Source organism: Parasteatoda tepidariorum, chromosome 10 (genome assembly GCF_043381705.1).
Source record: "Parasteatoda tepidariorum isolate YZ-2023 chromosome 10, CAS_Ptep_4.0, whole genome shotgun sequence".
NCBI lineage: Eukaryota > Metazoa > Arthropoda > Arachnida > Araneae > Theridiidae > Parasteatoda > Parasteatoda tepidariorum.
In genome coordinates this window covers 41,740,198-41,757,523 of record NC_092213.1, presented here as the reverse complement: position 1 = coordinate 41,757,523, position 17,326 = coordinate 41,740,198, and the positions used below count along the sequence as shown (strand labels likewise).

Genomic DNA, 17,326 nt, shown 5'->3' with positions numbered 1-17,326 from the left:
ACACATAGAAAAACTTAATAAGTGCTATCAGTTTCACAATAAGGAAGCAGAACATTTCTTTCGTAGTATTAGCTTTCTATTTAGAATTACGAAATCAAATCTCTAAAAGGTATATTTACATAGACATAGAGTTACTATTAGGATCTGATATTACGAAATACAGTACACTTTTTCTTATCCTAATATTACTTCCCCTTTGAATACTTTTCAGGTCGTAATAAATTCTATAAATACATGTTTGAAAAGGATTTCATTGATATGTTTTCTGATGTATACACCATTTTGAAGATACATCTTATGATACTCGTTACAAACAAGGAATTCGCTCATTAAAACATGATTTATTCTTAATTATTTTTTTATGCTCCCATCTACATTAAAATTAAGTCTTCTTAATTCTTTTTCCCTCCTAAAACTAGCCCTGTTTAGTCTTATTTTCATCCAAAGGTTTTGATGGTCATTTTTAGGCAAACTTGAAGCTCATCTTTAAAGTGTTTGATACCATTTAAAACATTTACTTTTGCAGAAAATACTGAATCAAATCCTTTAAAGTTAAATAACCAGCTGTTTTTAAAATGAATAGTAAAATAAACTTAATGTTTCATTGATAGAATATGTGAGAGAGCACATAGTTGATGACTTATTTGTATGAATGAAAGGAATTATTAGTAAAATTAAATTTGACAATCTTAGTAACGTTTTATTTTAGGTTTAACAATATTTTATTACACACTTTTCAATGACTTAGTACAAGATACGCAAGAAAGGAAAACGTACGTCAAATTATTTCTAACAAACAGTTCAGAACTATAAAAAATTGTTCACTTTTTGCCATGGAATTTTGGCTTGTGTGAGGCATTGTAGGGAACCTGAGCTGTATCTTCAACAACCTTGAGATATTGTTCCTTTTTTCCATACAGCTTCTTCATTTGGGCTTCGTGAATTCTGTCAGCCATTTCTAAGGGCTGATTTCGTTTGATTTCTTGCGACTGAAATAAAATATAGTATACATAAGATTAAGAGTCATTTCATAGAAATCTCTCTATTTACGCTTTTTAACTTCATTTACGTTTCTGTCTCTATTTGCGCTTCTATTTTCATATTTTATAATCTGCAATCTTATTACGAAAATAATTTTAAGATTCCGGTACATGTAAGTTTATTTGAATTCGCTACTCGCTTTATAGATTTCGTTTTGTATTATGTTCTGTTGTTTCTTTACATTTTATCTTCTGTTTTTTTGCGTGATATATTTTTATCTAATGTGTTCGATTTTGTTTTAATTTTTTTTAGTGCTTCTCACACTACTGTATTGATATATTTTGCATTTGCTATATAGATACAGTATTAGAAAGCACTCATTTGTTCGGATATAACCGTGTGAGTTGATGAAGAGATATCTTTTAATTTTTTTTTGTTTTCCGAATTTTTAATATATATTTTATATATATTATATATATTGTATACGCAGCACAATTAATACATAAGCTATGTCCTAAGATACGGTATACGATTGTAGAACACGGTGTTCTATAATCTGCAAACTACTACCATGGTCCGACATACAAGGTTTCAAACACAAAAGAAAGTTTTAGTTTTAAATAATTTTAATAGGTAACCAGCAAAACGCAAAGGATGGAAAATTATTAAACGGAAAAATTTGCAAATATTTTTTATTATTTTTCGCCTAGCACAATTTATCATCAATCGAAATTTTAGGATTTTACCACCTCTCAAATAGTTAAAGAGCGGCTCCCAAAAATTTGTTTCTTGGAATCATTAGGTTTTTTAGAACGGTTTAAGCGATTCTGAGTTTATTTATTCATTTATTTATTTTTAAAAAGTTAAGTCACTTAATACTTTTTTTATTTCAACCAGCAATGATTTTTGAAGTTTGTAGTTAAATTTAGTTCCATGCAATAGTTCAATATTTATTTTATATTAATGTTGTTCGTATTAAAACATTTAAAATAAAATGCCAATAAAAATGTTACAGCATATTTTTTGGAAAAATAATTTTTCAAAATAACAATATATTAAATAAAATATAAAAATGACAGACATTGAAAAAAATTGCATTATATTTCCCATCGCGTGTTTAAAATCTAAATAAAATACCTTAATTCATCAATAAAGATTTTTCTCTGATAATAACATTTATAACAGTTCTTTTTATTTTCATGTTAATGAAAACTATAGTGTGACTTATTTTAATCATTTTTAGCTTATTCGTCTAAAAGGTAACTCACCCATTAATTATGTCACAGATATTTTTTCAATATTTTTGACCACTTCTTATGTCACAAAGTGTCACCCCTCACCGTACTCCCGCCCCCTTTCGTCACTCTACATTACGTAAGCACATACTTTATCAAACTTCAAATTTCAATTTAAACTTTGACTTTTTTAAATTAATAACATTTATAAGCATAACAATAATAATTATTATATGTATACTTATTTTAAAAAATATTTAATTTTCAAATTGTAAATACTTTTATTTTAACCAAAATGTGGAATACGCACTTTCTGTTACCTCCTTTCTCTGTCATATCACAAACTGTGCTAATTTCATGAACTCCTCCCTGCATGATTTGAATGAATAATTCGCAAAAACTGAATCAGTATACCTGGGGACTTAGAAATTTTATTTGCTTCAAAATTATGAAGATGGTGATAAAGGTCTACAAAGTCTAAAGCTCAAAAATAAGCACATGAGTGTGGAAACAAAAGTGATTTGAAGCAGAAAACGTTAAGCTACACACGAAAAATGGAAAATAAAGTGAAAAACAAAACTAGAAAACTGCGGTAAACGAGAGTTAAAAGAAATACCCCCCCAAAAAACCGCTGTGGGCAAGAGAGGCAAATCAGGACAACATGCATTTCCACACGATATAGACAGGCGGTGAAGAAATCAAGTACTTAAGACGGGAATGACATATTTTTTCCTGCTCAAAACATGTCGACTTTTATTTACATTTTAATATTTTTTAAAGATAATGAAATTATCTCTGTAATGAATTGTCTCCTATCTTTAGATTCTGGGGATTATTCATTTAATGACACAGTGTATTACATTGAAATATTTAATGCGATATTAAAATTAGTTTTACATAAGATAATAGTTATGGCTCTTAAATTGAAAAAAAAAACAGACATAATAATATATAATTCAAAAAACTTACTAAGAAATTCAAAGCAGTGCATTTTTATTTACTCATTTATTTATTTAGTTCTATTTTTTTCAAAAATTTATTATGTTTTATTTATATATTTATTTACTGCTTCTCTGAAAGACATTACAAAGAAGTTACAAATAAATTATTTAGGACAAGTTAAAATCTCCGCCCTATTCGAAATTTTTTGAAAATGTATTTTTTATTCATCAATCCAAAATCTATTCTAAATATGTTTTAGTGTATACTTAAGGAGATATTTTATTAGAATTTATATTTTACCCCTTATTTTATAGCTTTGCTTATATGATTAAATGTATGAATAGTAAGTATAATGGTAAACGGGGCTTTTCACTACTTTTCCTGCTGCTCTTAACAAAATAAAAGAATAAGTTTGATTTCTAATAATTTTAATAAATTTAATTGTTTTTAACTGTTTCAAGCAATTAAACGCTACGTCCAAACAGATTTCAATTCTGGGGTTAATTAAATCATAGTTACGTTTCAATTGAGCATAAAAGAAATATTAAAATTCTTGTATTTTTTCGGCAAAATAAAAGAACAATTTCTATTTATAATTTTTAAAAAATGCATGTTAAATCTATTTGCTAAGCATATTAAATTGCATCAATAAAATAATTTTTTTATCCAAAAATCTCTTAATATACCTTATTTTAGCATTAAGGAAATTCTAAAGTGAGAAAAAGAAGAATTGTTTGAGATGATGATTCTAAAAATAGCACGGTTTTGGACTTTTTACAATTTACTATTTTTAGTATTTTCTGTTTAACAAAATAAGGCATATCAAGCACTTTCCTGACATAACAATATTTTTTTGAATTGTGCTTAGGTTGAGAAATATTATTTACAACTTCTTAAGCAAATTTTTTCAACATTATCCTTTTTAAAAGAGCATCTTTCTTAAAGTTAGCAAACGAGAATAAGTTTGAAAGTCAACAAAATATTGCATGTCCGTAACTTTTCGTTCATTAAAAAATGAAAAAAGAAGGAAAGCAAACTGTTTTTCTTTTTGCTGTGAACACATATGCATTTGCTTTTCATTACTTAAACAAATACGAAATAATAAAAAAAGACAATAAATAATTTATCTTCATTTCTCGAAAAAATAGTATGCTTAGTAAATAGTTAGCTGTATAGCTTCAAATAATTTTGATCAGTAGAATATTTTAAATTTCTTAACAAGATTTAATTCTCTCCTAGCTGGCAGTAATTCTGTTTCCTTTTTCATAAGAACTTGCTATGATTTAAAAAGGAATTTTTCTTTAAAGGAAAACCTAAATTAATGTACTAAAACAATATATTAGTATATTAATGGGAAAATAATATACTTAGTAGCGTAAAGAATAAGATTTTGAGAAATATTAAAATTTAAATAAACAGTGAGTAAAATAATTCTGCGAAGCACGCGCGTATAGGTAATTAAAAAAATTATTTTAAGATTAACACGTTATATAAGATGTAGAGAATTTTAAGATGCTTAAAAAAGTTGACTACGTATACGTATTAATAATTATAAAATATACATTGACGAAATCGATAAATATATTATTCCAAATCTATGCATACGTTTATATATTATTGCAATTCTATCAGTTATTGAAAGAACAAAGTAAAAAATACTGTAAAAAAAGCTGATGTAACCACATTCCAAGAGAAACATGCTTTTATAAAACTCAACATTCGTTGAATAAAATGTTTTTTATTCAATAAAATGTTTTATTCAAATCTATTTATTAAATTGCGAATAAATTTTTAAACGACTAAAAAAGAAACACCGTATTTTATAACTTAAAAAGGGGGTTAACAATCGGTAATTAACGAAAAAAAAAAAGAAAAAAGAATGAAATTTTACGCTTAGAGCGTGTAAGTCAAATTTCTCGTAAGTTATCTACATTTAAATATTAATCACCGCATTTAAATATTTTATATTTGTCGCCTAATTACTTTTTTAAAAAATAATAAATTTTAATTTTTCTCGGCTTCTACTAAATAAAAACTGTTGAAACTTTAGATTTTGCATTAGAAAAATACGTAAATTAATATAGCATAAAAAAAGTTAGAATTCATAATTAATTTTTTTCCCTCCACAATTAAATTGAATAATCAAAAAAATTATTTAAAGTTATTTTTTGCATGGAATTATCTTTGGGTAAACGGGTTTTTTGAGTGGGTTAAATTTTTTTTAAAAATTGCCTAATTAGTTTCAAAAATATGACTAAAAACACAAAACGTGAAATTAACATCAAGGGGTTCGAACTTTGAATCGCTCTCCTGACCAAACTATGGGGACCACATTTCCCAGACTGCGGCTACTCCTTATATTTTGAAGGTTAAGAATTTGAACATGTAAAAAAATATATATGTTTAATCAGAAAAAGTTCGTTTTTGTGTCCGATATCGTAACTTAATAATTAGCATATTTAAGGTCACCCCCAGAAACCACTAAGATTGACACTTAGTACGTGAAAATGACGGACATCATTTGTTTCCACGTGGTATCATGGGCTGTCAATCAAGACTTGAAATTTTTTGAAACATCGATCGAAATTAAGCAAATAAAAGACATAAAAAAGTTTTAAAAAAAAAATCTTACCATGATTCTTAAGAGTAACTCCGTTGTAAAAAGGCAACATGTGCCGAGTACCAGCTACAATTTTTTAACGCTGTACAACTAAAACGAAAACCAGTATAACTGCTAACTGCGGTAGGTATTGCACACGCTCATATTTGCATTGTTGAAGTTTCTTTGAATGTAAGTCCATCATTCATTGTACTTTTGACAACAAGAATATTCAAAATGAACAAGGGCATGAATACCATCTTTCCTATTTCTTTACCATAAAAACATGAATGAAAAAGTATCTTTGGAGGAAGATAACATGTGTGTTAATAAGAGAAATTTCCTTATGCTGTTGGACTGTTCTCATTCCTGTAAGAACTATTAAATAGGAATGAAAATAGATCTGAAATCAATAAATTAAACTAATTCCACCATGATCTGAATCAATTTACAGATTCAGACGACAGGGGTACAAAACATTTAAGGGACAGTCTAATTGTAAACAAAAAGTGCAGAAGCTTATGGAATGATAGCTGTTGAAATGAATAATGATTACGTCCTCATGATCCTTCTTGGAGAATTTTTTGATAGAACTAATATGTACTTGCGTTCCATGGAGAGGAAAACCACGAAAATATCCCACAGTTAGGCTGACGGCATGAGGACTCTAACCCATAATCCATCCACCACTAAGGATATTTAACGCTAATACTGTGGTCGGTGCGAGCCGGGTGCGGAATTCGAATTAACCAGCCTTCAGTGGGATTCGAACCTGGTTCATCTCATTGGGAGGCGAGCTTTCTGTTTCCTGAGCCACCACGGCTCTGATCTAAAAAATTATTTTTTATAACCGTCATTAAACAGCCGATCCAATTTTATGGGTTTACGACTATTAATGTTCAACTCCGTAGCCTTGTCGTTTTGAACCCAATCCAGAAGACAAGGGAACTCCTGGATCGAGTGTTGGGAGAAATTAGCCTTCGTGGAGTGTTTCATGATGGAGCTAACCCGCATTTGCGTTACATGGAGAGGAAGATCACGAGAACCTCTAACGGTTAGCCTGACGGCAAGGGGATTCTAACCCATGATCCGTCTACTACTGAGGATATTTCATGTCAGCACTGAGCACTGTGGTCGGTGCAAGCGGGAAGCGAAATTCGTATCGACCAGTCATCTCTGGTATTCGAACCCGGTTCGCGAACGCTCTATCCCCTGAGCCATCGCTGCTCTAATCTAAACATTTTGCGAGTTTCAAGGATATTTAATTTTTTCTAGCAGTTTCGTCTTCATATTTTTAATGTTTTGTAAAAATGCTGTTTCTACGACAGCGCACGTTTTAATCTTTTGTTTTAATTTCTTTTTCATCAGTGAATGTTTTCACTTTTAAATTTTTTTTCTTCAATGAAATTTCGTATTTTCGATGCTGTGCTATAACAACATAACGCCGGAAAAATGGTCCACAAATCACCATGTTTTAAAATTTTCAAACTACTACTATTTAAAAAAAAGCATGATTTACATTGATGTCTTTGTTCTTGAGTTATTAGAGAACATTCGTCCAGATAGACTTTCGTTCTTATATATGTAGAGAAGATGTATCAATTTACAATAGTAACTTGGGAGGGAGTTAAAAATGCTAAATTATATTTCAATTTAAAAATACAATACACACTTGAATAAGTATTATTTGTATAATATTATACCAATAACACAAATAAGAGTAATTATTGAAATTTAGGATAATTTTAGAACTGCTTCAGTTTACCAAACGCTTTGTTAAATAGTATGAAGTGAGGAAGGCTCCTTTCTGTAAACTTTAAATTAACCCTTATTTAAAGGGTTCGTTTAATAATTAATTTTAATTAATTAATAGCTAATTTAATAATATCTATAATATCACTTGCATAAATATTATTAATTACTATTATTAATATTTCATTGAATATTAGAAATTTTTTTTTATTATTTTTAAAATTACTTTAATTAATCACGTTAATCACTGATCCGAATTAAATTGGTCTTCAAATTCATGCGATTTCTATAAAGGTGCTTTTTTACCCGTTGATTTGGATGCAGTTCTTTTGCAAGAAAATAACCGAATTAAGAAACACCTCTATAATAGATATTACTAAATATTATTACTTTTTATTTATTATTATTTTTAAAATTATAATAATTATAATTATGAATATTACAATACATATTATTATATTAAATGATGGTTCAATGACCCGAATTAAATTGGTCGTCAAATTCAAATTCATGCGATTTCTATAAAGGTGCTTTTACAAAAAAAGCATTTAACTAAAAAGCACCTCTATAGTTATTATATGAATTTAACGATCGATTCAATTGTTAATATCTTTTGTATGCAATTCAGTAGCGTTTTGCCTGGCATTGCAGCGTTCCACCAGGCTAATAGAGTTCGATTTTTATTTCATTTATTTATTAGCACGATTTTAAAAAGGCAGGTGTTTTCATTTTTTAAATAAATAAATTTAAAAGAAAAAAGTCAGATAGAAAGCGTAATGTTTCTTACTCTTGGTTTTATTTGATAGCTTTATTTATTTTTTTGTCTAGTTTCCCCCCCTAGAAATTTCCCTTATGGCTTCCTCTTTTACATTGAAACCTTTTTCACAGGTAATTTCTGCCGACTGCCAGATCGAAAAATATTTTAAGTACGTAGACAGATTTTGTTAGTGAGTAATTTGAGTGAGTTAGTGAGATTTTGTTAGTGAGCACTAAGTTCATTACTAACAGTCCATTGATACCGTTTTATAATGAATGGAAACAAATGTTTTTCTTAATTCAATGTTCATATATATATATTTTATCTAATAAATTTATTAATTTTAATTCCAAACGTTTTCAAATGAGTAGTGTTTATTTAAAACTTGCGTGTTAAGGATGTACGTCGAGTAAGAGCAATCTGAGTAGTTAAGTTTCATTAAAATATTCATTATGTCCTCTTGATTAAATATATATTATATATATATAAAGATAATATTTTTACACAGTAATTCACTCCTTTCTTAAAGAGCTACTAACCTCTTTTTTAGTCCAGAGTCACTGCGAAAGGGTCTTTATGGTCTTTATCCTTTATCCCCCTAACCTTCAAGCTTGGGGAACGACACCCCTCTGCGGCACTTACTGACCTTCCATTGGCCTGTGTCAAATAGCTTGCATACAACCACTGCGGGAGAGTTCCAGACACTGAAGATAACAATTACTTGATTGAGGTAAATTTGAACTATGAGTTTGTAAAGAGAAATAGCATCGTGCCAAAGGATATCGAAATCGAATATAATTTATCTTTATTTTGATGTTATGAACTTTATATAACGTAAAACCAAAGGAAAGGGAATAGTAATGATATAAAAATTGAAATTATTTTATTGTGCCCGTATACGTTTTTCAGTTTTGTTTATGTTTACCTTGTGTTAATACCGAATTAGTGATTATTTATTTTTCTCTCCTGTAGGAAGAATGGGCATTCAGGTAGTTTTCTTTCTGATATTATGAGGCCCTCTTTTTAAAAATATAATTAAAGTTAAAACAAATAATAATTATTATGATGGTCATTGTTGTCATATTTAGTGTATCATGAACAAAAAAAAATTTTTTTTTTTTAAAAAAAAGAGGGAAAAACGATTTTTTTTTAAAAAATAAATCTTCATCAAATGATCGAATTTTCATGAGGACTCACTCAAACACAATAGTTCCAGAGGATGATCTTAAATATGCTAATTAATTTGCGCAGACGATATTTTAAGTTACGAAATCAGACCCAAAAAGGCACTTTCTCTGAATAAACGAACTTTTTTTTGGATTCCCAGCCTCCCCCCCCGCAATCCGGGAAATATTATAGTCCCAATAGTTTGGTCAGGAAAACGGGCAAAAGTCAGGTCATGTAATGTTAATTATACTTTTTGCATATTTCCCCTTAAATCGAGATTTTTTTAAGCGAATCGAATAATTTTTGCACAAAATTGTAGAATCCGTTCACCTAAAGATGATTCCATGCAAAAAATAATTTTTGATAAGTAAATATTTTTTTATAATAATTGAATAAAAATGCGAATAGTAAGATACACAAATTTTTAGGTCATTTTAAACGATGTAATTTTGTAAAGCAAAATACAAAATTTGAAAGAAATCAGTAGAATAGTTCCTGAGAAATTAAATTTTAAAAAATTCGTATTATTTAACATTCAGTTTCTCAGGAACTATTCGACCAATCACGTTCAAATTTCGCCCTTAAAATTACAACCTTTAAAATGATGTAAAAATTTGTATACCTTACAATTAAATTCTTTTTTCAACTATTGTTAAATAAAATAATAAAAACACAAAGTTTTTTTTTTGTATGGATTATCTTTGGATAAACAAATTTTTCAGAAATTCAAATCTGTCAACAAAAAGAAATAAATGTTTATTCAGAGAAAGAACGGTTTTGTCTGATTTCGTAACTTAAAATATCGTCAACTCACATTCATTAGTCCTAACCTGGACTGTTAAGATCCGATCATTAGATAAAAAACAATTCAGTCTTTCTTCTTTTTTCGACGCACTGCGCATTGTGGCCAGTGTAAATATTTAGGCATCAGTGGCGCACCTAGGATAGGGTTTTCTGAGTCCCCCCCCCCCTAAAAATCTCAGCGAGGTATTTCTCTTTATTATTAATTTGATTATCTGAAATTCATCTCTCTCTCTCTCTATAAAAATATATATAAAAAAAATACCTTAGAGCAATTTTTATTTGAGAACGAGTAAATGATCTTCAAACAGAACATATCATAAACGTTCGACCAGCTTTTTTTAAAAAAAATCTTTTTCATTTTTTTTAAGGGATGGAAACAAACTATTTTGAAAATGCCCATAAAGAAAAAGAAGCATGGCTTCTTTGGTGTAATTAAACATGCACAGGATCAACTGTTTAAAAAATGATAAAAAAATTATTTTTTGACTTGAATTATCTTTGGATAAGCGAATTTTATAATTGTGTGCCAAACATTTTCAATTTGCTTAATTTCTCGAGATTAAGCCTTTCTTAATTTCTCGCAAATTACGCATAAAGTGAAATTACCTTCAAGTGGTCCAATCGTTGGACCGTCTCCTCTTGACTAAACTATACCATATTTCTCAGATTGCGGCTACCCAAATATATTTTGAGGGTAAGGAATCCGTCCAAAGAAAAAGGTATTCATTCAGAGAAAGTACGCTTTTGTGGCTGATTTTGTAACTTAAAATATCGTAACATAAATGGCACATATTAATTTGCATATTTGAGATTACCTCTTTGAATCATTTAGTCTTAGTGACCGAAAAACCGATCATTAGATTAAAAGTTATTCAGAGTATTTTTTTTTCTGCACTGTTCTTTCATAAAGACATAACATTTTCGGAAGAGGATGTTCTGAATCATCTGATCGGAAGGCAAAGGAAAATGGACATAAGACTAGGGTGAAAAATGAAAGGATGAAATTTTTTATTCATTTTTACCCAATCTACATGCTTTGTATGTTAACTTACATGTTAACTATGTAAATTAATAATCAATTTTTTAATTGCATAACAATTTTGTTAGTGATAAGAAATAATTATCAGTTTAAAGGCATTATTTTTATTTATTACAATATTTTTTTAATGACCGTTGAACAATTGCCCAATTTAGGATTTACATCTTCCCATGTTCAACTACATAGCCTTGTAATTTTGAACCCAATCCAGAAGACCAGGTAACTCCTGAATCAAGTGTTGGGAGAAATTTTTGATGGAACTAACCCGCATTTGCGTTACATGGAAAGGAAAACCACGAAAACCTCCCACGGTTAGCCTGATGTCAAGGGGATTCTAATCCATTATCCGTTTACCACTGAGGATATTTTACGTTAGCACTGCGGTCGGTGCATCCCTGGTATTCGAACCCGGTTCACCTCATTGGCAGGAGAACGCTTTATCCCCTGAGCCACCACAGCTCTTAAAATATTATTTAAATAATTCAGTGTTCAACATTCTTGAAAAATAATACTAAGATTATCAATTTTACCCCCCCCCTTTAGAATGATTTTCTGAGTGCGCCACTGATATGGATCTGTCAAATTCGCTTAACTTAAAAGCACTGAAATGCTATTTTAAGAAATAAAAGGTCAAATCTGCAAAATCTAACAAATAAAGGTGTTACATGAATGTTATAATATCAAGAAATATTAAATACGTAAGTTTAATGCGCCCATTTAATTTTGTAAAGTTTACTTTATTTGTATAAATTTGGGCACACAAAGTTGTCTTCCTTAACTCCACAATTTCCATCGGACCTTCCTCTGGATTGATACATGATACCACTGCTTACTTTAGGCCTTTAGTTTAAGTTCTAAAACCACACAGTAAAGTCATATTTACAGAACTGTGGTTCCATTTTTTATTTTTTTGGACAACTCTAATTTTACAGGTATTCTAACAGGGTGGCCACTCAAATCAGATTTCAAATTTCTCTGATTTTTCCAGGTTTTCCAGATAAAAATCTTAAAATTTCCAGGTTTTTGTTTCTTTTTTCTTATAAAGTATAGGATGTGTACAAGAAAAGTGTCTATATTATAAAATATTTTATTCAAAATGTTATTTTTTTAACATATCATCTTGAAAAAAATAATTTATTTTGACAATTTTCAAGATTTTTTATTTATTTTTTAATGTTTTGGCACAAAATTTTGAATCAAAAATCATATATTGACCAACAAAGGAGCCTTTTTTGTTTAAAATTAAAATATGTTATAAGAGGTTAAAATGAAATAGAAAAAATTAGCATTAATGCAACAATTGTAACAATTTGTCGACAAACATTGCTGTTAGTGATTGTAAAAAAATGTGTGATTGGTTGGTTTGCTCAGAAAAAATAATTCACAGATTTCTTTGAATAGGAGTAGAAAAGCTTTCAGAAAAAGAGTGCGATATAAAATCTATTATCATAAAATTATAACCAACTAATTTTTGGAGAATTTTATAAAGTTAAAAATACAAAAATATTTTGTCAAAATAGAGAAAAAAAATAACCACCAAAGCATCGGAACAAACTTGAGCCATAAATGGATTTAGCCCAAGGACAGAATTTAAAAACAGAAGCTAATATCCTAATTCCCTTTTTCCACCAGAATCTTACCTAAATTTTCCTAAATTCCCATAGCGGTCAAAAGTTTGCACATTTGTTTAGCAACCGTGGAAGAATTTTATATGGCATTCTAGTTTAACAGAACTATAATGGAGCAAATTTTGATGCAAGCAAAGTATCGCTAAGTTGATGATATTTCAACTGTTTGGCGATACATTTCCGTTAAAAAAAAGTGGGTATAATGGATGAAATAATTTAAATTAAGAAAATTAGCAAATAATTTAAATTAGTGAAATTTGAAAAATCATCAAAGAAAAATTTCCAGCTTTTCTTTAAAAATCCCTGATTTTTCCAGGTTTTTATCCAAATTTCCCTGATATTTCCAGGTTTTTTCCAGTATAAAAAAATTCCCTGATAATTCCAGGTTTTCAAGGTTTTCCAGGTGGGTGGCCACCCTGTCTAAACATAGATGGGAGAAGCACAACTGGTACGACTGGTTAATAAATGTGACACTATTATTGTGTGTTCCGAAAATTAATTAAAATTTAAAAAATCAAACAACGAAAATTGAATGAAACAAAAATAGTCTGCTGCGTTCTGCTAAGGAAACTAATGTTTCTTCACTAAGTTTTCTTTAAAAAAAAAAAAAGAGTTTTAAATACAAAGATCAGGCAGATGACATATGGGGCTGTTGACTCACTCAAAAAAATTAAGAAAATGTTGTCAGAAACACACCAGCTCTTCTAAAATAATTCCAAAGGAATCAGTTAATTATGTTTCCAGACTGTACCACATTGTTACAGATTGTAGTTGTAAATCGTAGTTATTTTAAGAATTTGTTTTATAGTTTTTTATCAGTTAACAGCACCATCTCTTAAACAGCTTTGTACTTAATTTTGAAACTTGGCGAAAAGAACTTTCTGGCTTCTTAAGTAGAACGCAGCAAATCATTCTTTCTTCCATTTTCTTTTAATTTCTTTCTCACATCGTTGGTTCTTTTTGAGAGTCTTGAAAGAGATTTGTTAATGAGATAAAAAAAACACAACACATCTTAATTTTCAGAAATACACACAACGATCGAAATATTTTAACAATAATTATTGTGTTTTACAATAAATAATTTTAAACCACTTCTTTTAAAATTCTTTTATATACAAAATATACACATTTTATTTGTTGACATTTTATACAGAGAGGTTTTTGTTATTAAAAAACAATGTGCTTTTGTTAGAGATCATAACCGAATAATTTAATCATTAATCATGAACAGATCTAACAGCAAATTTGACTAAAAGTCATCTCAAAATGTAATTTAAGCTGTAGGTACAGAAAACAAAAAAAGGTTATAAGAAAACAAAACCAATAATAAGAAACTAACAACAAAAACGTGCTATAGTTATACCGATATATTTATATGCAATTTGAAAACATAATGTATTATTTTTAATTAAAAAGCTTGCAGTAAACATCTAGTGCAAGAGGCTGTACATAAATAGGGTGATTCAAAACCCAACCAACACACTTTTAGAAGTCAAGAGTGTCCAAAAAAATGATAAACAATCTGGAAAGTTAACTAAAGAAAAACTGAAGACAGATTTGTAAGGAAACTAGTTTTCTTATTCTTACCAAGCTTCAAAATTAGTTATAAAGTTTGTCAATATATGGCACTGCTAAGCAGGAGAAAAACAAAACAATCTAATATGCATATAATATAATTGTAATGGTCTAACATGCAGGGAAGAAAACATCGCATTATAGTTTTTTTTTAACCAGCAGCACCATCTGCGGAAAAACTTTGTGGCTCAATTTGTACTTAGTAAGAAACAAAAATTCCCTTTACACAACTCAGCAAACAATACATTTCTAGATCGTTTTCTTTTTTATTCAATTGATTATACAAATAATTGAGAATAATTTGGATACACCATAATTTTTATTATAGATTATTTGAGACTGCAACAGAACAGGGGATTGTCAGTATATGAATTAAAAAAAAAAAAAGAATAGATGAAGGGTTTGTATCACAAATTTACTAGATACTTTACATTCTGCTTCCTTACATTTTTTTAAAAATTTTAAAACATAAGAATGGTGAAGAAATTATTTTTTTAAAAAAACAATTATAAAGAATTTCTTTTAGATTTTAACAAAATAAATACAGAAAAATGTAACTTAACACAATGTGAAAATCTTTCTAAAAATTTTCTATAAGTTTCATATCTCCTTGTTTAGATATTTTCAGTTTTTTAAACACTACCCCTAGAATAACATTCACCACAATTTCCATTTTCTTCTAACTGATACTTGACATTATTAATTTATAGAACTGATGTAATAATCCTCTAAAATATTTTACGAGTTATAATACATACAATTTATATGTTCTATGTAACTTGCTGTGATACACTTCTCTACTCGGCTGATAACATTTTAGAAACAACTTATAAATTTCCCTAATGGAAAGTTTAGTCTTACATGTTCTTAATCTCCATTCTATACTCCATATTTTCTGATGAAGTTTTCTTGATTTCTGCTACATCTTCAAATCTTGTTCCTTTACTGAATTTTTCAACTCTTTAAACATGAAAAAGTCTGCAGCAAGTAAAAAAGTATGATAATTCATTAAGAATCACAACCTTCAAAAATGAAATTTTTTTTTAAAGAAACAAAATTTGAAGAAATAGAAGACATAATGAAAATTTGGATACCAGTATTGAAGACAAATAAGAAGTACACACCAGAAAAATCTTGCTGCTTTCATTGAAAATAAATAACCACCACAAAAAAAAAAAAAAAATCTGGGTGCTAGCTTTGAAGATAAATTTGATGAAGTTAGGCACAAAGAAAATTTTGATTTCGGTTTGAAGATTGTTGAAATTTACACATTGAAAGATTACTGAAATTTTTACAGCCGAGTAGAGAAATGCATTATGGCAGGTAGTGGACAGTTCGAAATTCATCATATGGGTATGTAATTCACATAATATTTTCCGGAGTTATTAAACTAGTTCTGGAAATCAGCAGCCTCAACTGTCATCATCAACTAATAAAAACCTTTACTAATAAATTTTTTCTTTTACTTTTATTCATCAAATTATCCTCAACTTTGTCTATAAAATGTTCTTGATAAATATATTTCAATATTTCCACATTATATATTTATTAAACTTCTCATTTCAATATTTGGTTGCATTTTCTTATTTAGTTTATCCATTAAGAGGTCTTAAGGCACAGTCAGCTCTTCATTTAACATCTGACTACAGAATGGCTCCAGTATGTAAGCAGACAGTGCGTCTCCTGATGAAATGCTGTTTTGATAGCATAAATATTTTTAGAATTTCGTTTTTGCTCCTTTTTTGTTTCTAACTTAAAGTGATTACTCATAATACTCTTCCTCTCTCTCTTTTTATAGGCTCAATTATATTTCATAGGTATTTTTACTAAAATTTGATGTTTTTTAAACTAAAAGAACACCAATGGTAAAAATCCATCTATCTTATTAGCATAACCCCTTTCTATCATAGAGTAATAATTTATTTATCAATAGGAAGTAATATGCAATAATTGCAAAATAAGTATCTCAAAGATAATACATCAAAAAAATATAGATAAAAATTTAATTTGGCTCATTTCATGAAAAATATTGGTTTCTAATAATTGAAAAAACTCAGACATGTGATTATATGTATTGGAAAAAAAAAAGAAAATGTATAAAATTTAATATGATACTTTTTGTAATGCAAAATAAATAATTTGTAAAACAAAGAGAAAACTTGTACATCAAATGACTCACATGAATAATAGTCCTAAAAATGGAGTCACAAACTGTGATTGGCCAGAAAAGGGTTAAATCAAAAAAGTGTTTCAAAATAATTTTACAAAGGAATTTCAATTGTTTAGGATTACATAAAAACATTCGTCCAACAGAACATTTTGATTAAATTTTGCAATGCATATTTAAAATGAAGAAATTTTTTTTAAGTAATATCTTTTCTCTTGCACTTGCCCAGTTTCAACTATATAGTGTATCTACAATCTATTTAAATCATTTTAAAACTTTTGTAATCATCAAATCCTCAATGTACCATTGTCAGACTGACTTACTTTTTCATAACAATGTTTCTTGAAAAAGAAAACGATCTATAAGAAAAGGTTCAAAAGTTTACGTTGAAAAATTGTGTAAAAGATGATTTAAACTAAGAAAATTAGGACAAGAGTCATACATTAAACATCCAGTAAGTAATTTTTGAATAATACTGACTTAAATACTATCAATAGGCTTTTCCGTTTATGTAAAAAAATAGAAAAAAAAATAATGAAATCAACATATAAAACCCAGTATATTATGTTTTATTTTACTTTTATGCAATGTTCATGAACTTCACATTTTTTAGAAAATTCTACATTAAAAATTCCTTTAGAACATTCAGATATAATTAATAGAAAATTGAATGAAACAAA

At 28.4% G+C, this 17,326-nt stretch overlaps 1 long non-coding RNA gene across 1 annotated transcript; it reads right to left on the bottom strand.

Annotated features, from left to right (window-relative positions):
• Positions 1-674: 674 nt before the first annotated feature.
• LOC107437688 (uncharacterized) lies at positions 675-7,023 on the bottom strand. Its single transcript, XR_001583282.3, has 2 exons — positions 5,791-7,023; positions 675-989 (listed from the first exon to the last, which is right to left on the bottom strand). It is a non-coding gene; the product is annotated as an uncharacterized lncRNA (long non-coding RNA).
• Positions 7,024-17,326: the final 10,303 nt, after the last annotated feature.